The sequence below is a fragment of the Zosterops lateralis genome (genome assembly GCF_965231275.1).
Source record: "Zosterops lateralis genome assembly, chromosome: 6".
Classification (NCBI taxonomy): Eukaryota; Metazoa; Chordata; class Aves; order Passeriformes; family Zosteropidae; genus Zosterops; species Zosterops lateralis.
Window position 1 is genome coordinate 38,765,923 of NC_139761.1, and position 22,068 is coordinate 38,787,990.

The 22,068-nt window shown below is 37.8% G+C and overlaps 1 protein-coding gene across 8 annotated transcripts in view; it reads right to left on the bottom strand.

Moving 5' to 3' along the window:
• PHF21A (PHD finger protein 21A) overlaps positions 1-22,068 on the bottom strand; it is a 134,839-nt gene that overhangs the window by 105,227 nt on the left and 7,544 nt on the right. The gene's annotated exons all lie outside the window — the stretch shown is intronic.

The following is a 22,068-nucleotide window of genomic DNA, read 5'->3' on the forward strand; positions in this document are numbered from 1 at the left end:
TACTCCCAGTTTTCTAGTAAAATACTAGAATATTAGGGTATTTGAAGCTTTAACTTCACAGCTAACAAGATCTTTGTAGATGTTTCTATCCACACAAGTCCTCACAGAGCTGAAGTTTAAGCCCCAGCCTTATAAAAAGATATAGTAGTAGAAAGTCACAGTGTTCTCTTCCTCATTGGAGACCAGCACAAGTGGAGGGTTTCCATTTACTAACCAGCAGAACCAGATGCTGATGACCAGTGAGAACAGAAAACAGGAAGCCTACTGCTGGCAGTGACAGTATTGTCAGCCTCCTAGTTTCAAATTTTATTCTGCATTTTGAACCACAGAATATTATAGGTAATGTTTAATTTTAGAGCATTTTCAGGTTAGTTTACATAACATCCAGCTGCTAGCATGACAGGTTATGAACTGGGAAGTATGGTCTGTTCTGAGGTTGTATTCAAAGTAAGTACATTTGCTCTGGATGCTACAGAATTTTAAACACTTTCATTTTTGAAGGTGCTGAAGAGACAGGTATTATTCTCAAACTCTAGTTTTTTCTTTTTGGTATTAAAATCCTACTTGTCACCTCCACCTCTCACTATCAATCAGTTACTTAACTGGTCCAGAAATCTACAGAGGAAGACCTTTCATCAGGCAAGTACTATGTGCCCTCTTCAACAAGCAATTACAACTATCTGTCCATACTACTAATAAAAAAATAACCAACTCACTGCTCTAAATTACTGCCTTTGGAAAGCTGAACAAAACAGTCAGTACTGCACATCTGCAAATGCAGTCTGAGAATAAATAAGCATGATTTTTATTTTAAAAAAGAAAAATATCAATTTACTTGTAGCACATGTACACACAACCTGACAAGAAAGCTGTCACTTAAAAATAACAGCAACTGTTCCTTCCTTCCTTCCTTTTTCCCCCCTACGTAGAGACTCGCCTCCATAGCAGGACCCTAGCTCCATCAAGATGGAACTGTGCAGAAAAAAGCTGCACAGTTGCAAACCTTCAGATTGCATTTAATCTTGCTGCAACTGCAGACTCAGAAGCCAGGAACTCCCAAGGACAAAGTTTAGAAAACAAGGAGTTTAATCGTGACTATCCAAGTGAACCACTGTGTTGCCTTGGAGAAGTCACTTAGAGAGGACCTATATAGGGAATAGAAATATATTTGCATCCTCTTCTGTACATAATTTACTATAGGCTTTTTCTTAAGTGTTTAGAACAGGTTAACCTTTGAATGTCAAACCTCTGGCAACACAAAATTCTGCCCTCATGCAGGTATATTATTTTTACTTATATCCCTGCCTCATTTAGTAAAGAGGACAAACAGAAAGCATGAAGCATCAATTGAATTTCTTGTCATTCTGAACTTTTGATTTGTATGAATTTTTTAAACTGAACATCTAAGCCCTATGACAAATAAAAATTTTGTTTCTCCATAAGCAGCACACTAATGAGAGCCACATAAAAACTTATGCCTGATATGGGTAAATTTTCCTCAACAGACAATTGAGACATCAAAATGAAGAACAAATACCCAAGATTGGTAACCCCAAGCATCTTTAACAGATTTAAGTTTTCAACTGCTCTTAGCACTTTTATGCGCACATGACCAACTCTACATGTAACTTTTGTTCTTGACAACTCCCTGAATTTGTGGACATTGGGAACCAACCCAGAATGGTATTAATGAAAAAGGGATAAACTCTGCTCTGTAGATGAAATGAGATTATTTCCTGTTCACAGCAAAAGTACCTATAGAAACTCACACTGCCTCTCTCATCATTACTACAAAACACATTAGAATGTTACGATAACACAGCTCACAATCATTCATATCATTAGAGAACTCTGAAAAATTTAGCATTATACAGGGATTTCTAACAAAAACTTGAATAGCAGAAATGTATCATAAAATCTCAGCTATCCAATTTACTGAGGTAGCCTTTTGAAGGCTCTAGAAACATGCTGTAATTGTCCAAAGTAGGAGCCTTCAAGGTTAACTCTTGGATTATTACAGTATATTCTGCAATATTTTGGGAGTTTTTAAAGCCCAGGTCTGGGAGTAAAATTAAGAGCACTGCCTTCTTCCCAAAATATATATATGGTCTACGATTAGAAAAGTCACTCATTTTATGGGACCATCATGAAAACTAAGATCTCAAAACTCCAGTGTTTAAGGCTTGGTAGCACCTGAGGAGACCAGAAGAACACATGGTGGTGAAAACATTTTAGCCTACAGCACCTGAAGGCTTAAGACTATTTAAATGCTAATTATCTGTATATTATGATGTCTGGTTATAACAATTAGATACTTATTACTACCTTCAAGTTATAAAATAAAGTTTACTGTAAGTAGAGACTCAGTTGGAAAAACTGGAAAGAATTAGATATCACCTTCAGCAATTTTTTCTTTGCATTTTTCCTAACTAGAAATTAGCAAATGTTTACTGTCAGACCATGAAACTCTATACTTTCATATCATGTTACAATATTTAATTATGTATATTTTACTTTTCACCAAAAGGATCTTTGTCGTGTTCAGCGCACAAAATGAACTCAGGAAAAAAAAAAAAAGGACTAAATGCTGTGCACAGGTAATTGTGAACCTGATATTCTTTCACATTTCAGAGAATTGCTCTACAATATAAGGGTAAAGCATTATTAATATTTTTTTTGGTGCGCAAAATACACACCACACAGAAGGGATTCAGAGGTTTTTTTTTCTCTGGACTTTAGTTTTCAGATGTGAACTCCTCACAGCAACAGCTCTCCTTCCCGTATTTGAATGACATCCTGTAAATAGAGGGAACTCCATCACTGTCTTCTAGGAAAACAAGTCATAGCAAATACTTTACTGTGATTTTCAAGTCAGCAACTCATATTCCTTAACAAGGCAGGATTTCTGCAGTCTTAAGAAGACCAAACACAGGCCAGACAGGGTATACAACCAATTTTAAATTACATTATTATAAGGCTCACATTTCAATGACCAACCTTAGCAGTGCTGGTGCTGTTGCTTCTGTGATAAAAACAAGCCGCCTTTGTGCCAGTGCATGGAATCTGATCTTCCTGTTGTGCTGCAGCTGGGAGAATTCCCAGCCAGCCCCAGTAACACATGCCAGGCAGGTGGTAATGGGACCAACAGGATTGCTCAAGATAACTGAGATTGCACTGAAGTGTACAACCTATGCCTTCCAGTTTGTCCATCTGTGCAACTGCCTCTCCTCCTCATTCTTTATCCCCACCCAATACTGATAGATTAACTCCCCCTAAAGTGCCAAAGAGCCTGGATTTTCTGCTTATGCATGTAAACAACTTGCAGAATTCAAAATACAAACTTCAGTTCTACCCAAAAGTAGTTCTGCTGCTATGATTCGACATGAAACAAATGCAGTTTGGAGTTTAAGATACCTGAAGCTGACTTCACTTGGGGATAGACTGCTTCACCTTCCCTGAAACACTTTATAAAACCATCAAGCTAAGTTTAAATAGAAGTTATAGTGCGACACTATCATTTGTCTTTGCAGAAACAGTACTATATTTAACACATAGAAAATGAGCTAGAAGACTCATTACAGCTTAAAAGACCATCTCTAGTGTAAAGATAAAACCACAAGTTGATTCTTAAAATATCAACAAAAACTTGCCATGGTACCAAACACATGTAAACAGTTGTTGATTACCCTCTTAAATCTTGTCCTATGACTACAGCTCTGCTGAGCATTAGTAACTCCTCCTGAGCACAGCCTTTCCCAGCATCTTGGGGGTGGGATGGAGTATGAAATCACACTCTCCAGAAAAATGATATATTACATTTGGCCTAGTAGAAAATTAGCACAAACATGGTTTAAAATCTCAGAATCATCTCTGTCACTTGAGCAGATTCAAGTATGTTGCTCTAACTTTTTACCTGTGCATAAACCCCTCTTCTTTGCACAGTCTTAGCCTATTTCTTGAATCAGAGAAGCCTCTCTAACCTATGACCATTAGTAAGTCTGGCAGATGGTCTTTCTGACATGGTATCAAGGGTTCCCCATTTAACGTAACATTCATAAAATTACCATCAGTAAAATTCTCCTTTTTGTACCCAGACACCAGTGCACAGGGACATTTTACAGCACTGTTGCATTCAGAAGTTCTAGTACTGCAGAACCACTGTCTCACTTTGCTCAGTGAGTTACTATTCACCAGGTTCTAGGTACACACAAAATTATCTTATATGCAGTGTGGCTAAATTCTTGCTCATGTAAAAAAAGTTCTATGACCTGGATTTTTATTTCAGTGAATTACCTTTTAGAAGGTTTAGCTAAACACACACCAAGAGAACCTCTAGTATCAATAAAGTCTGTAAGTTTATGTTTTACTAACAGTGCAACAGCAAATTTTCATATTTGAAGTAGGGAGCGGAAGAAATTTTTGCAAAATTAAAATATTTACATGATGTGAAGGTATAAATCAGAAGAAGGCAAAGTTAAAGTTTGGCATTTGCTTCTAAAATTTTTTTACTGCATTATTCAACATTCCATAAAGTTGCTGGAAACATGGGGTGTTTGGGATTTTTTTTTAAAACATTGTTTAACAGTTTAACTTCAAAAATATATCAGTTAATCTTTAAGTCTTAAAACTAATTTTTCTTTTTGAATTATTTTCAAGTACTTACAAAGTATATTTACCACTGGGAAGGAAAATATGATCGAAGGTGAACAGAAAACAGAAGGAGCTGTCCCTTCCTAGCTGTAATAATCCACTGTTTGGTCTCAAAAGTTATAAGAAATGCAAAGGGAAGTTATTTGAATGTTTGTGCTTTATGGTTTTGTTTTGTCTTTTAACAGTATGTCTAGCAAAATCATTTTATTAACCTATATTGTTCTTAACCTGTGTTGCAAATTCCTCATTCCAGTCACTGAGAAGTTCCTGCCTTCCTTTCATACTTCAGAGACAGAGAACTACTTGAGAAAAAGGGGAAAGAGGGAGTTGAGAGCAGGAGAGAAGACTCTTTCTAGAAAGAACACACATGATAAATCCTAATAATTGATTTAACAACCAAAGATGCAAGGAACAAGAAAATATTAAGAAAACTCTACCCCAATACCTATTAAACTAACTCTCCCCCTGAAATTCCATTAAGAAGGGAGTGATCTCTGATTTCTCCTTTTAAACATGAGGAGAAATTTCTTATTGAGTGCCAAACCCTTTTTCCCCTCCTAGCAACCCACTTTATCTTGGAAAGAACTGGCTTGTGGGAATGATACATTAGTGAGGCAGAAGTGCCTTAACAGTTTTGGGAAGAGGTCCAGAGTACAAAACACGATGATCTGGTTAGAGTTTCAAGACTGCAGGCATGAAATGCAAAACTAGAGGTACCTCTGACTATTACTGGAAGTGCAACTGCACTTCAGATGGAGAGAACCCCAGATATGTGAACGTCCTGCTTGTACAGACTATTCTCTGAATTTTATCTATCTGCTAGAGACGTTCAGAGGACACACACAAAAAAAATGTCAGAAGAGCAGCCAACGCCTGAACGGCACCGCCGTGATACTCAAGGGCAGCCTCGGCCTTCCATTTCCACGGGGAAAGAGGTGCCGTTACCGCAGTCGGCCAGCAGGGGGAAATGCCAAACAAGTGAAAGGGAAAAAAAAAGTTAAAACAGAAAACATTAAAACATGAGGAATAAAATTCGACAAACCACACACATCTCTTCAGTGGAGATGGAAGGAAGAGATTCTGCTCTCGGAGAAGGAAAGCAGGGTAAATGAAGGATATGTGACTCTAATCATTCTTCCAGAATTTAGAGAGGAAACAATGAAAGTGCAAGTCCAAAACACAAGCAAGTAAAGGCAAGCTTTCAGTTTTTATGTTAGCACAGAGTGACTGCAAATTAATTAAAGTCTTCTTAAATCTAGCGTTTTAATGAAAAGCAAAATATTGTGACTAAACAACTGAGAGAACTGAGCTGAAAGGTTATATATTTTTAAAGGACTATCCAACACGAATGTATGAACTAATTTATTTAAAGTGAGCACACATTCTAGAAAACCATTCTGCATTACAGAAGACTTCATATTACATTTATACAGAATCCCAAGAGTCTAGACTTTTTTTTCCCCAAAGAGATTTCAGAACAGCAGGGCTCCAGTTAGAGACCCTGAATTTCCTTCTACTTTATAAACATTACCTATACAGCATTTCCATGCTTACAAAGTACATGAAAACTACTTAAAAGGAGTTGGTTAAGTGAATAAATCTGTGTTAAATGTATTTTGATGAAGGGCAACTTGCATGTAACAGACAGAAAACAGATGCAATTCTACAATGTGTTTTAAAATTAAGAAATAAAAAAGCAAAATGTGGTAATTTGTTGAACAAAGAAATTTAATGGGTATTTGCAATGAAGTAAAAAAATACAAGCCCTGCAATCACAAGGGCTTTCTGTTTAAAATATCACTGGCTGAGAATCACAAGGAGCAGCAGTGAGATTTTCAGTAACAGATTTAGGGAGATTAGCTGTCTGATGTTACTGTTCCACAAATATCAGACAGAAGCCAGGTACATATGTAATAACGTGCAAACATTTTAAAATGCAGTGTATTGTGATTAGTGATTATATGGCAGGATACCTTAAAATAACAGGTAATCTTTTATAATTCTGTATTTATAAAGTTCTTTCAAAATCAGATGCTATACTTTCAGTAAAACTCCAGTCTCAATGTGTCCATGAAACATAAATGACAGTTTGCCAAGCAAGCACAAGGAAAGTTTAGACTACCAGTATATCAAGAGACCTAAGTGAAGCCTGGTTTGGCTCAAAGTTTATAGTTGTACCTTCAGTTTCTTTCTCATTATTTAGCCTGCAGGCTAATAATACTGCCATAGTCAGCTAATCTAGCTGACCAAGACATTGTCCTTCATGTCCTCGTCCAGCTGTGAGGTCCTACCGCCAGCAGTCCCCACTTTTTCTGGGCGGAATGGTGTGCAAGAGGGTGTCACACTCCACAATAAGTTGAAGTGATTCACAAATTGGTCAGGGGAGCATCATGGACAAGCTTGAGCAGTAGTAGCACTGTGCTGGCAGCAGAAGGGAGACCTTCCTTCCTTCCTTCCTTCAGCAGTTATCAAGTTCCAGTGTGCTATACTGGGTACAGGACTGAGCATTTTGCTGATTCCTTTTAATTAAAACAATCATCAAGAAGTGACCTTTTATTTCCCCCATGTTGTCAGAAATTTGGCTTGTAACTTACATTTTCAGTGACAGAGTCACATTTGAACATCCTTTTCATTTTGAAACTGGAAGACCTACAGAACAACTAGGGATAAAGATCTATCGGAGTTTGGCAGTCCAGAATTCTTTTTCTTCTATTTGCTACTCAGGCAGAATAGAAATCACTATTTTTTTCTGTGCAACCTCATTATGGCACAGGCATTCTTTAAATACTTAGATTAAGCTAACCTATCCTGGCTTTGCTATGGTCGACTTTCATGTCAGTATACTGCAACAGGTACTAGCCCACACTTCATCACAAAACATTCAAAAGAAGCCATTTTATGAATATAAGGTACAGTAGCATAAACTTGAAAATTAGCTGATAATATACATTCTTGTAATCTGTACTTTATGATACTGAATAATACTTATAAGAATACTTACAGGAATATAGGAGTTTGTTTAATCTCATTTAGAGTTTCCATTTTAACAGGAAGCGACATGGCTCAAAAAGAGAAACTATTCATAAATTCTTGCTTTTACAACACTACAGATCACTAGCTCTAACATTTTAGGTTTCTAAATTATTGCCAAAAGACAATATGAAAATGATTTGTTGGTGAACAGATGTTCACATGAAAAAAGTATCAAAAGAACAATCATTTGTTTCTTAATCTGTCTGCAGATTTTATGAAAAAGACAGAAAAGGTAATGCTGCTCACCTGTTAAAAGTGATTTTTTTTTCCTAGAACAAATACTGGCAATTTCATTTCACAAATTTCTACGTAAAACAGTCTCAGACTTCTGTTGATTCTATTGGGTGCTCTGAACTCTGAAAAGGTGGCTGGGACCCTCTGCTGCTACCAGACAGGTATCACATTTTTCCTCTCCTTTTGACTATATCTGTTCTAAGTACAGCCTGCTTGCATTTAGTAAAAACCATTCTCATTCTATATCTGGATTTGATTCACTTTTTAGCCAAACTTGTTTAAATTTCACCAGCTATTATTTCATTAAACCATGTTGTCATTTTGGCATTCCTGATGATCTCCTGAGCACAGAGACCAGCAAAGAAAGAAAAGAAAAAGGAAAAAAGATCAGCTTAAGACCCTCCAACAATAAGTACTGTATTCCCCATGTAGAGATTAATTAGATAAGGATCAATAAGGTTTCCATGAGTTTCTAGTTTTGTGTACTGATAAATTATGATAGAGCATGTAAAGGTATCAATGTGTTTCACACAGCCTCGCTAAAAGGGCAGTAAACAGAATTAGGTAAAACAGGCTTGTTTCAAACTCTGAACATACCAGAATATCGAAAGCTCCTTTCTCTCCCCCTCCATCCCAAAATAAAAGCGTGAGTGAGAAGGGATTTCATTACATTCTTAGAACTGTGAGGAGCGAAGTCAAAGGCAGGCACTGGCGTTTAGCACGCAGGCTGTACACACTCCCAAGTACGTCACACTGACAAAACACGCTGGCGGAGCTCTCTGCCTTCCCAAGGCCTCCAACACACTGTCGCTAGGCCTAAATCAGGTAGCTCTGTGTGCAGTGTTGCTGCAGATGAGCAGGAGTCCACCCCTTCTCCCCATTTCCCTTAGATTTAACTACCAGATTGTTCCAGCATCAGCTTTTTCTCTCTGCTTCCTTCAGCTATAATGACTGTATTTAAAAAGACGACAGCATCACAATTTACTGTTCAAGATTCAGCCCTAATTTTTTTCCTTCTTTACTACAGCAGCTCCCCTGCAGCTTCTGAGCCATTGGCGGCTGTTGTTTTTTTGTTCCTTGAATGCAACAGGACTTGGCCTGCCAGGCTGCATCGCTGTTTTCACGGCACACCTCTAAGAGGAAGAAAATCTCCTCTTCCCTGCTTCCTGCTGAGCACTGTGAATATTTGGATTTTTCCTTTCTCCCAACACATACACAAGTCCAACACTGTTGAATATTCACACATTCCTCTCTTTGAACACCAATTCCTTCTTTCCCTGTTTATTTTCATACAAAACCATTAAATGAAGGTGTAACTAAGCTGTGGCCCAAGCGCTCAGAAGTTCTTTTATAGAGAACTTGATTCTTCTGCCAGGGTAGTCCTATTCTGACAACTACTTTGAGTCATTTACTTTACCTAGTGCAGCATTTTCCTGCTCTTAGGACTCCTGATCTACCTTATAACTTCGCAACATTCATGTTCAGGACAAAGAATTTTGTCTCTGTACATCATTAACTTTCTCATTCAGGCAAGATGGAATAATGGTGAGATAAACCCCACATTTTCCCATAGCTTTACCCTGGATGACACTCAAGTGAACTACTCGATGCAGCACAGCCTCATGGGACTGACAAAAAACTACTGGAGAAACACAACAGCTTTTTCTAAGGTATAGATGAACTCCCAAAACTCATCTTCACCAAGCCAAACAAAACAGTGCAACCTTCTGGAGGTCAAACATGTATCAGAATACTGCATTAAATAAATAAATACACACAAAAAAGGCCTTTAAAAATCACTAAGACTTATTAAAGGTAAGTCTAGAGATGCAAACTTTACCTGAACACTGCAGGCAAAAATTGTTTGACTATTTTTTTCTTTAAAAAAATGTAATTCCACACTCAAAAAAATATTGAGACGAAACCCCAAAAAAAATCACTAGTTTGTTTCTTCTAGGAACAGTTCAACTGTTTAAAAATAATTTTTAATTTAATTCAATTTTAAAAGAAAATACTTTTCTAGGCAAAAGTAGAGTTTTCAGTGTTTTCCAGAATATATACAACTTATTAAAAAAACATATGTAATTATTTAAACAATTATTTAACCAGCTCATTGCAATGGAAACCCTGACAACACTTCATAAAACTTTTATGACAGAGTCCTAATGAACAATTAGATAACAACCTACATAAAAAAAGATGGACAAGTGGGAACAAGTTTATATACACACCTTGGAAAGACCTGTTTTCTATTCTCCATTACAGATTTGTTTTCTGATCTTAGCAGCTGTTTCCTTCTCTCTATTCTGCACAAAACATACCTCAACTAAATTACAAGTTTTGTTTCAGTCCCTTGTCTTTCAAAAAAACACCTGCCCTAGAAAGAAGGAAAAGAAGGATGATACCACTCTCCACACTCTTTTCAGTCCCTCCTGCTGCAAAAAAAAAAAAAAAAAAAATACATGCTTGTTCCAGACAGAAGGTATTTAAGTTCCTGAAACCAAACCTGAGCATTTTAAAGAATTCTAAAACCAAAGGTATTTAATGTGTCAGAAGTCACTCCCAGTGAGTAATAATAGTCCCTCTTGTCATTTTAACCTGTGTTAAATGGCGTATTTTCAAATAATCTATTGGAGAAACAGTAAGAATTTCAATCGTTTCAGCCTTTTCTATTTTCTCAAGTTACATTACCAAGTGCATAACATCTGGCACGAGTTCTGTGGGGGAAGAGGCTTGTACATCATCCTTGCATACACGCTACAGTGTCCAGTCCTGGAAGAGGGCAGAATGGTAAGAAATACTTCTTTTCTGGAGAGAACAGGAATGGTTGTTTACTGGTCAGACCAAAGGACAGTGGGATCATCAGAAGCATGTGTTGCTAATTTCTGAACTAGTTCATTTGACTTGCCTCTGTCAAGTCACTTTAAGAGTTTCATCTTCCAAGTACAAAATAATGATACCTGATTTATAACAGTGCAAGTATTCATTTCTTGGCTTTGTATGTTTTTAGAAGTGTCTGTTCACTAACACACAAAACAATGCTTTGTCCAATTAGAGACCGACAACCAAAGCAAGCTTCAGCTGCTTAACTTCATGAGCTACAAAACCAAAACACATTATTCAGTCTTCTCGTTCATGAATGTCGAAAACTGTCATTCTTATTTTTCAAAAATCTGCATCAAAGTTCTTAGTCAAGCATTTTAGATAACAGCAATTTTTATGAATTAAACTTTTTGTGGACTCCTGTTGCAGTGACACAGTACACTAGAGACTGTTCAAATTCCACAACAGCTTAATACTAACCTACTAAATTCTTTTTTCTACCACTTGCAAAGCATCACAAGCACGCACCCACACAAGAGTACAAAGTGCTAAGAGCTTCTGAATACAATAATTTAAAATTGTAATTCAAATTACCAAAGTCAATTACAAATAACAAGAAGTTGAAGGAGGATTGATTCCCCCAACAAGAACCTAAACCACCTAGATATCTGAAAATTTGTATAATCCATGCACACTGAGCAAAGCTGAAGTAAAGGATGCAGTTTCTACAACGGGTAAATCAGCACGACCACGTGCTGCCAAGTTCTGAACTAGTTCATTTGAATATCCTCTGTCAAGCTACAGTCTGGATGTCACATCTGCATGATCCTATATGACACATTAGTCTCCTCACCCTCCAGGCTAGGAGTCTTCTGGACAGAAGTGTCTGTTGTAGCCCTTCTTCCTATACCCAGATATAGGAATGAACACTCACACACTACTGTGTAAGTTTAATTATTTAACACCCAATCAATACTTAGAGCAGCAAAGGACAGGTAAACTCATATTCATATATACAAAAGCATAATATTCAAAATAAACATTATTTTCAAGCAGTATTTATTCTCTGAGAAGTGTCTTTTCCCACTGTCCTAACAGTTTGACTAGTTAATACAAACTTCCCCCATAACCAAATTTAGATATTCTAGTTAGACAAGGAGTAAACCTACGAAAGCAAACACCTCCCATTTGCCTGACAGTCAAACTGCCTTAAAACTCATTGATATCAATGCTAGAATGCTAGGTGAGTGAGAATTTTTTAGTTTCAAACTAAAATATATTAAAAAATAAAAAGTAAATTTTAAAAAATCTACCACAATTTCGAAATTAGATAAGCAGTGGATTCTTAGTATCTACAAAAAAAATAAACTCAGAGCTGGTCATAGTAAAAACTCCACAGACTTGGTTAAAAAGACAAGACAAGGACTTCCACAAACTGGAAGAGAAAAGAACTGAAGAAAAGAGGCTGGGATGAGGGAGGATGTAGGAACAAATTATAGAGGCAGGAATGATATCACCCTTTGAAGGTGATATAATTCATGATACTAACATTACAAAGCACTGGTCATTTAAACAAAATCCCAAAACATAGAAAAGAAAACCACACACAGACACAAAGAAAGAAAAAAAAAAAAAAACCAACAACAACAAAACCTCACATTTCTAAGGAATGCTCTCTGCCAAGTATTCATATAAAAGATTGCAATCTTAATGAAATTAAGCTTTTGGACATCCAACTTCAAAGCAAATGAAAAGAGATGTTGGAAGACCTACATCTCAAATACCAAAAGGTTCATACACCATATTGCAACAAAAAGAAGCAAACCCTCTCACCATCTTATAGTAAAAGCCATGACAGGAACTGCACAAAAGTAATAAAAGAAATAAAATAAAAAGTAGGAAAACATTGAACAGTCAAAGAGCAGAGAAGTTACCACAACAAGGATCAGGGTTAAGTCTGTGAACATACTTTTAACTTATCTGGCAGAAAGGAAGGTTGCACACATTGTGATGCTTTCCATCATTTCAGATACCTTTAAATTACTTCAGTAATTAAAGTAAACTTCAGAGAGTTACAGGGGATCTGATAATACCAAATGACTGGTTTGCATTTGTCATTTTGTTGTCCCAGGTCGAGAAGTGCAAAATAATATACTCAGAAGAAAAAATAATCTAGCTATAAATACACAACAATGAATTGAAACTAGGCATGACTACTTACAAAAAAGATTTCAAGATTACTGCAAGCAAACAGTTCAACTCTCAGCAGCAACAAGTCTGAGAAAAGTCTCAGAAGGTATTAGAAGCAGAGCAGAGAAAAAACAGGCAACATTCTGCTGTGATGCACATAATTCTGGCTGCTCCACCTCAAAAAAGGGAGAAATAGAAATGGTACAGAGAGGAATGACAACAAGAGAGTATGTTTAAAACAAATGAAACTATTTTTTTGGTGCACCAGCCTATTACACACACAGAAAATGCAGGTAAACTGCATGGAACTTGCTGCTGTGAAACAGTATGTAAGCCACAGATATTTATAAATTAGTTCCAAAAGGCAGCAAATTCCCCTATAAATAGTTTGATGTTGCTATTCACAGTGCAATAGCCCAAATGTAGCTTCCACCTCAGACAGCAGCTAAACAACTGTCAGAAACCTACTGTTAATATTCCAGCAGCTGACATAATGCACCCATTTCCTTCACTGTTCAGTCAGCTGCTGCTGCTAGACACTGATAAAGGGAAGATGCTGGATTAGATGGACATTTGGTCCAGCAGAGTTAGTTCCTAGGTTTAATCACATTGAGTAGCCATGCTGGTATATGTCTTGGTTTGTTTTGGAGATTGGTTTTCTGGTAAATAAACCAGGCCATAATTCAAGCACATAATGTTAAAAGCAGAGATTGCAACTTCTGAAGCAGAAATCAAACTGGTTTGTGTAATATAATGCAACACTGAAAGAAAGCTATGAGCAGGTATTGAAGGCTATTGAGTTTTTTTGTTTTTACATGACCCACCAGACTGATGAAAAATTCTTCTCCAAACCCCTCACCTATCAGGGTGTCAATGTAAGAAGACTCAGGCACTCTCAGCTAACTGAGAAAGACTTAGAAATTTGGAAAGCAGCACTAAACATAAACCATGGATGTTTGCTGCAAAAACTGCCAAGACCCATTTAAGACTGGCAACGATTTGGCATCCTCCCAGCTGACCAGAGGGAAGATCTCCTGAACCAATGGATTCAAAGGAAACATGTAGATAAATGTCTGACTCCTCTCCAAGAAAACTGATCTTGTTTCAGGTCCTGCCTGACCCTGGAAGAGTGCAGGATGCTCTCTATTTTAATAAGGAAGTCTAGGTGAAAAAGTACTACTGTCACAGAAAATGCATAAGCTCAAGCTGAGGCCCGGGACAAACATGGAACAGAATTCTCCTAGAAGTATTGCTAATCGTGCTAGAAAGCACTGCCTAAGAAATTTGGTGAATGTCTGCCTTCTCATCACTGTCAGCTTCCTTCTCTTCTGACAGATGAGCTTTTGAAGATAGCCAACTGAAAGCCATGTAGGATAAACAAACAGGTCTCAATCTGTGGGAAACAGAGAAGTTTCATTTTCTAAAGCCCAAAATTACAACAGGTCTGGAAAACAAAGCAAGTGTCCAGTATATAAAACCTTGCAGTATTGCTGTAGGCAGTAAGATGAAGATGAACATACCCAATAAGCTTATCATCTTTACCAGGAACAAGCAACTGTCAAGGATAAAAACATGCAAAAAAACCCAGAAGCAGTTTTATGAGCAGTTTCATGAACTCACAGATACTGCCTCAATGAGATTATTGCTCATCTACACTGTTGAGAAAGCTGACCACAATCCAGTTTATACGAGAAAGATCCAGTTTACATGAGAAATCCCTTAAGTCACAGAAAAAGACAAGAAAATAAGAATTTCAGGCTGTTATTTTTCCCTCTTCATTTCACATAGGGGCTATTATAATTTTGTTATTTAAATAACCTTCTCCTTACAGAATCATATAGGTTGGTTTGAGGTCCTTTCATTTTGTTTTGCAGGGGGAGGTATCCTCTAGACCAATAATAGCATTGAAATTGGTCTTGCTAAACAGCAACACGATGCCCTTATCATCCTAGAGATCATTTGTGCAAACTACACCAGCAACAAACAGCACCACAAACTAACAATGCAAAGAAATTGGCACTCTTGTTTGTAGTTCGGAGCTTTTGATTTACTAGATGTTTTCTCACTCCATGATGACATAGGCTCAATGTTTCAGGTTGAATTTGTTGGTATCCCTGAGAGAAACACAGGAAGATATAATCAGGTGTGTACTGAGTTTATTCATGCTTCAGTGCTTCTGTTGATCATCCTTGGGGCAACATTTCTCTCTTCTCCATCCCACCAGCAAATCCATCAGATATGGATAATACGTCTTCCTGATACATAACTTGGAAAGTTTTCTTCTCAAGTGCTCCATATCTCACTGAGAGTAATTTCTAGTGTAGATAAAGTATAGAACACCACCAAACAGTTCCTCTCAAATCTCATTCACATTTTTTGCTCCCAATAAAAAACAAATGCTTATCCTCTTGCTCTCCTCTCAAGTTCAAGGCGAGTTTCTGCTCTTCCCTCATATCTTATATTTCTTCAACTACTACACAGGAAAACTTCATTGATTCCCATATATTCCAAAATACAGGCATTTTGATTACTCTTCATCCCTTCTCACACATTAGGTTGCACGGAGATGGAAGAATAACTGGAAAACTGTACAGATATCTCCAGATTTATGCACATTTGCAATTCCAAGCCATTGGTCCTAGTGATTGTGAAGGCTGATCTTTTCCAGTGCAATACAGTTCTCATGAAGTTGCATACTTCACATTTCCATTACACTTCCACACAAAGCAAAGCTGCTTTCTTTTGCAATACAAGGAACAAGAATTGAAAGATTTCTCTCTGAAGAGTGCGGTGCCAGCCAACAAAGATCTTTTTGGATCTCAGGCCTTTAATGCCAAGGCAATATACTTTGCCCTGAGATTTATTTTACAAACATTTCATTAAGCAGTGGTGACGTATGCAGGACTAATTGTACATGAACAGGAGAAGCATGCCAATCACTGAATTGTTAACACAAGAAGATACTCTCTGAAATTTCATTACACCCATCTATAAATCAAGACATGACCAAAACAAGAATTCTACCTCACAGAAGTCATGCTGCAGAGTATGAGACGTAATGGTTACTTAGGCTGCCTTGTGTTTGGCCTTGAAGCTGTCTCCACAGTTACAGAGTAGAGATGTCACAACATACAAATAGTCCAGTAAAGACACTGTATTAGCCCAGCTTACTGATGAAAGACAACTCCAGGCTTATGCAGAAGCAGTCTCAAAATATGAACAACTCTTAATGAAACATTAGAGGGGCATATGCCAAAGTTTCTGCGTTCCACAAATACACTAAGACACCAGCAGAGACCACCAGCGGTGACACTAAGGGCTGTAGCTGGAGATATTCCAGAACAAGAGATATGCATTTAAAAGATCATGATTCAACATCTCACCAGAGCCCAAGAGCTTAACACAGGTGGTCACAGACATGGAGTTCTAAGCATGAGACTCATAGTTTTAAGTGAGCCATCTACAGTAAACAGTTAGGCACATAACAGAAAAGGAGTCATACTTTTCATGTTTGCATTGGCATATAGTGCCCTTATTATTCAGCACTAAGAGTCAGTGGAAGCAACAGTGGACCCAGCCAGTTGTGACAGATGCAGAAACTTGAGTATTGCCAACTCTGCTGATTTTTCACTTGGAAAAGGCATTTCTCCAAATTAACAGAACAAGATATCTGTCCCTGAACAGTACTCACTTGGGAGGATTGAAGAATTCTGCTCACATAAGCTGTACACAAAATAGTTTTAACAAGCAGTTAAGACTTCAGCACTGACGACACTCGTTACTCAGTGTTACTTTTGCTGTGCACTGAACCATTCCACCCAACTAGATCTGTAAAATTTGTACCAGACTCAATGTGTGGCACAGAAATAGTGATGCTATGCAGCAAAGTTACTGGAACTTCATTCACATGCAGGACGTAGACAAAGTACATTCAGGAGATGTTGAGAAACAATCATACCTACATGATAACATGCAATTTCTTATATTAATTGTAGTATATTGCAACAGAGCTAGACAAAAAAAAATTCAACAGCAACAACCACCACCACCACCTTTCTTCTCTTTTTTTTTACATTCTGCAGAGCTCAGGACTATTTCTTTGCACCAATTCTTACCCATACAACTCAGATTTTACTGGATTTCAAAGTCACATTTATCATTATCTCCCCATGTATCAGAAGGTCTCCCATCCCCATTCAAGCCTTTACTTTTCCTTCAACTCAAAATACCTAAAAAAATATATCCAACACTTAAAAAAAGAAAACAAAAGTTCCCTATTTATTTTGTACAACGACTTTTACAAGAATCACAGTTCCATTGGGACACTACCTATTTCTACCACACCCATACTTAATCAGTGTATCAGTTTTAGGCTCATTTTTGTTTACAATGTAGCAACATTAAGGATATGAATGAAGCAGATAGTTTTCTAGATTAAGCACACAAGGGAAGGCCTCCATTCCTAGTTTAAGGTCTTCAATAAAATTACTGCAGTGCAGAATAAATCAAATTCTCTCTCTACCTCAGTTTCTAATCCAAACATGGGAATAATGCTACTTATCAGACTGACCTGTTATCTTTTATGTAGAGCAGATTCTCAAATAATAACAAGTACACCTATACTCCAGTAAATAAACTATGCTGATTCACAACAGCAAACTGCCTGGGCCAAATTCCATGTTGTATTAACAAGTCAACAGGAAGCACTCCAAAATTATTACACTGATGCGCTCTGATCTTCCTTACTCTACATACCAGTCAGCTGGCATTTTCACTGCTCCCAGTACACAGGTATCAATCTCAAATACTGCCTTTCCTTCCCCTTTTATTATATTCTCCCTCCTTACCCCCAGAAGACTTTTTTTTTTCTTCTTTCTTCTCCTCAAAAGTACACAAATGGGAACTGTAGCATCTGGAGAATGGTATTTGTAGCTGAGGTAGTCACACTCAGTATGGGAGTACTGATGGTAGTCACTAATCTGAAAGGAAGAATTCAAGTACCCATACACTTCATAGTTCCTCACATCACAAACCCATGATTATTGAATACAAGTAAAAAGATTTACACACTAGGTTACAAACATAACACTGAATCACTGGGTCAGTCTAACACGGAATCACACAAGCATACAATTAGCATTTATTGGAAGAAAAGTGCAAGACTGCTGTACGATGGAAGGCGACTTCAGCTACAAGAAAACTAAGTGTCCAAAACAGTTTTACTCACACTGATTGCCAAAGATGTTTAACTGATTGTTTACTTAAAGTTGGAAGAATAAATTGTGGGTTTATCTAATTTTCATGGCTACTATAAACGACTGAAAGGCATATCATTCTCAACCTTCACAATGCTGACAGAGAATGAGAGTATCACGGAGCATGGTATTATTGCACTTCCTGAACAAAAAGACTGGCAATTTTAAGAAGGCTCTGGTGGCAGCCAATTATTTTTATTCCCAAGGGGCCAGGGTGCCTCATCCAGAGAAAAAGGCAGTTACATGGTGCTGAGGGACACTCCTTCACATGCCCTCACAGCAACATCATCACAATCTTCTCCTGCTCTCCTGGGATCCACTGATTCCATGTATACAATAGCCCTACTCCAACATTGTCCTAGAAGATGGAGCAAACCACCATGTGGCAGGAAGACTTAGCACAACAGCAGAGACTAAGAGAGACAAAACAGCGTGGAGCACAAAACCAGTACTGCATACACCAGCACGTATTTGTATGTACCAATATGCAGCTGTATCAAGATCAACACTCACACTGCTGTGATATCAGCGTAGTGCTCACCAGTATGGAGACTGCTTTGCAAAGTTACCCTTTAAACAAAGAGAGTATGGGTTGGACTCAATGATCTTGGAGGTCTCTTCCAACCTAGTCATTCTGTGAAATGGTGAGGAATCATACAGCTTTTATCTCACTTCAGGAAGGAGCAAACCTAAGATCAGTATTTTTGGTCGTGCAATTTTGTAGCAATGACAAGGTCAGTGCAATGCAACCTGAGGTAGGTACTGGCAGTGTTACTGACCTATGCCCAACTAATCAACTCTTCAGCTGAGAAGACATTGTTACCACAGTAGGGCACTAACCCAGCACCTGCATCACACAGGCCAACACCGCCAGGTTCTGACTGACTGCAAAGACAGCAGCTCATCCCCAGAGGAAAAAGCATTTCATTACACCAAACACTACACAAATTCCTCATCAACAGCGAGGCATCCAAATATAATTCCTGCAAGAAGAAAGGCAGAAGAAGACATTTTAAGTCTTATGGCAAGAAGAAACTGCCACACGTGGATGAGAATTATGGAAAGGGAGGCTATTTCCACATTTATTTTAGAGGCTGACATTCAAAAGAAAGTAGAGCAGGTGAAATACACCAAATTGCAGGTAGAAAGTGGAAACTAAGTCTGATTCTGAAACAAGTTCCACAGTGACAAATCCCCTGACTTCAGCACAATTCTCTAAGATCACAAAATAAGAGGTTCGGTCTGGTGGGATTCCTCCTTCAGAAAAGAACTGCAGCTGACTCAAGGGCAGGTACCTGGCATTCAGAAACAGCACAAACCTTGCTAGTGCTTCCCAATTTATTTCTGACCAGAATGTACTCTCTGAAAGGGTAAAAAGGGAAGCTCTGGTAGCCACATCCTTTCCATTTGGGGTCACTGATAAAAGCATCCTTAATACAGCAAATTCATGCTACACACACTAGATTTACATGATGAAGATGCTTATCAGAGACAATTACTGCAAGCTAAGCAGCAGTGAAATTGTATCGGGAGCTCCAGCTAGATACAAATTACCAAAAAGATTCATTATTAGTAATACAGGCTATTGTAGTCTTTTTATAGAGTTATAAAAAAGGTTTGTTAGCGAGTTTGGGGGGTTGGATTTTTATTGTGCTTTTAATTGTTTGGGCTTTATTTTTATTTTTTTTAAGTCCATCACAAGTCAGGTTATTCAAATTTCAGACCAAATATCTCAACGGGAATGGTTTTGTCACACTGGCAAGAAGGATAGAGACAGAAAGTATTCCTTGGACACATCAAGGACTAATTTCTGGCTTTCATGCAAAATTTTGTTGTGCTAACAAATTAAGTAAAAGCCCTGAATAAAAAGATTCCAAGTTCTTACAAAGCATTACAAGAGCTCAATATTAGCCACTTTTTAAAGGCATAGCAAAGACACTAGGAGACAAAGCACCCAGTGTGAGATCCCCCAGGGATCACCAGCAGCATCTTAAACAGGTGCCAAATCCTTCAAATTTTGTCCAGAGCTTCAGGCCTGCAAAATCCACTTAAAACTATATTTTTTGGGGGGAAAAAAAAAATGAAATCCTGCTACACTCAATTCAACTGTGAAGTTTCCCATTGGCTTGAGCAGGGCCACAATTTCTTCACAGATCAGGACAGAGTTGCTCTTATGAGATAAGGAGTACTTACAGTTGTTTTTCTTTACATCTATGCATCAAACTCTTTTGTACATCCCTACTTCTCACTTTCCTTATCTAGGATACCCTGATATAGCAGTGCTACAAAGGGCAATGTTGCAGGCTCTCTACAGAGGGTAAAACGTCCTTGAAAGACAAGATACATCATCTTTCCACTACATATAGATCATGGTTCCTTCTCTTGCCTGTTGTCTAGGCCCAATCAGCCAATGAAAGGGAATTTCATCCTTGCACAGCAACAATGTCAGCCTTTCTAATCATGTCAAGATACTAATAGTAACTATTTCAGCTAAGTGCCTGTCCTGTCAGCGATTTGCTCCACATGGGCTTGTGAAGGGGCTGGGAATACTTAAAGAAAACTATATCATTGTTTACCCAGTCCTTTGCAGCATCTTAAAGGTTTCAGAGGAATCTCTTAATCTTTTTGTATCAGTTTTAAACAGTGTCAGCAACATACAGCATAAACAATGTATCAGTGCTGACAAAATACAATCCTGCCTCAAGGAAGCTATTACCACCTAAATATCTGTCATATATATAATCTGTACAGGTGAAGGAATGAGCAACTTTTTTTAGGCTTTGGGTGGTTTTTTGCACAACTATGAAGCCCTTGTGAATTCTGAATTTATAATGAGCAGAATTTCTGGACAGTTACTAAAAGAAGAAGAATTTTGTCACACAGACATAGATATCAGCTAATTATGGTGACTACAAAGAAGTTACTTTCCAACATTAGAAGCTTGGAGGTCTTAATCCTGCTGCTACTAATACAGATTCTGATTTCAGGCATTCAGCTATTCCCTCTAACTTCTGCAGGACTTAGTGTCAAATAATATGACTTCTTGCAAGACTGGAGCTCTAATTAATTTCTCCAAAAACATAAAAACAAAGTGTAATTCATATTGTCTGACACTTAAATACAAGCCTTTTTATATTAATATCTCATACAAACTGAAGAACAAAGAAATTGACAGGGATCAGTTAAAGTTAAGTGTTTGCTCACTTGAAAATGAACTGCATTATCCAAATCACGGCACATGAGATTACAGCAAATACTAAACTTGTTGCTGGATGAGCAACCAAAATCAAATTAACATCCATGTTAACTTTGGCAAATCTGACTGAGAGTGTTGCGTGAAAATACACAATTCTTACGGATGTAAATAAAGTATTCTGAAAAGTTCCTATTCCTCTACACCTACTTCAGAAACTCTCCACATTCTTTGATGGGAGGCTGGCGTGAGTTCAAGTGAAGTGGTCAGGACTAAACACACCTGACAAAAACTGCCAGTTGAGTTCTGCTTCTGGTGGCACCTGCCATACCTGTGTTTGTGGCTGTGTCCCCTTGGGAAGCAGCAATGGAGTCACTAGCCCCCACAGCAGGAACACAAATTGCATCCCACAAATTGCGGCATAAGGCAGCAATTCTCATTACTCACTCTCAAGAAACACAGTAGAGAAGCGAGCTCTCATCAGTTAAAAATGCTGTTAAAACTCCCTTTCATGTGTGAAAAGAAAACTACTGTGACCCACTGTCCTCCCAGCAACTGGAAAGGACAACATGGCTGCCATACTGTCAGTAACAGAAATCCTCTTCTGCCAAATGCTTCCATCCATAACATTGCTTTGAAAAACTAAAAATCCCCAGAATATCAAATAAGGTACCTGCAATCACAGATGGA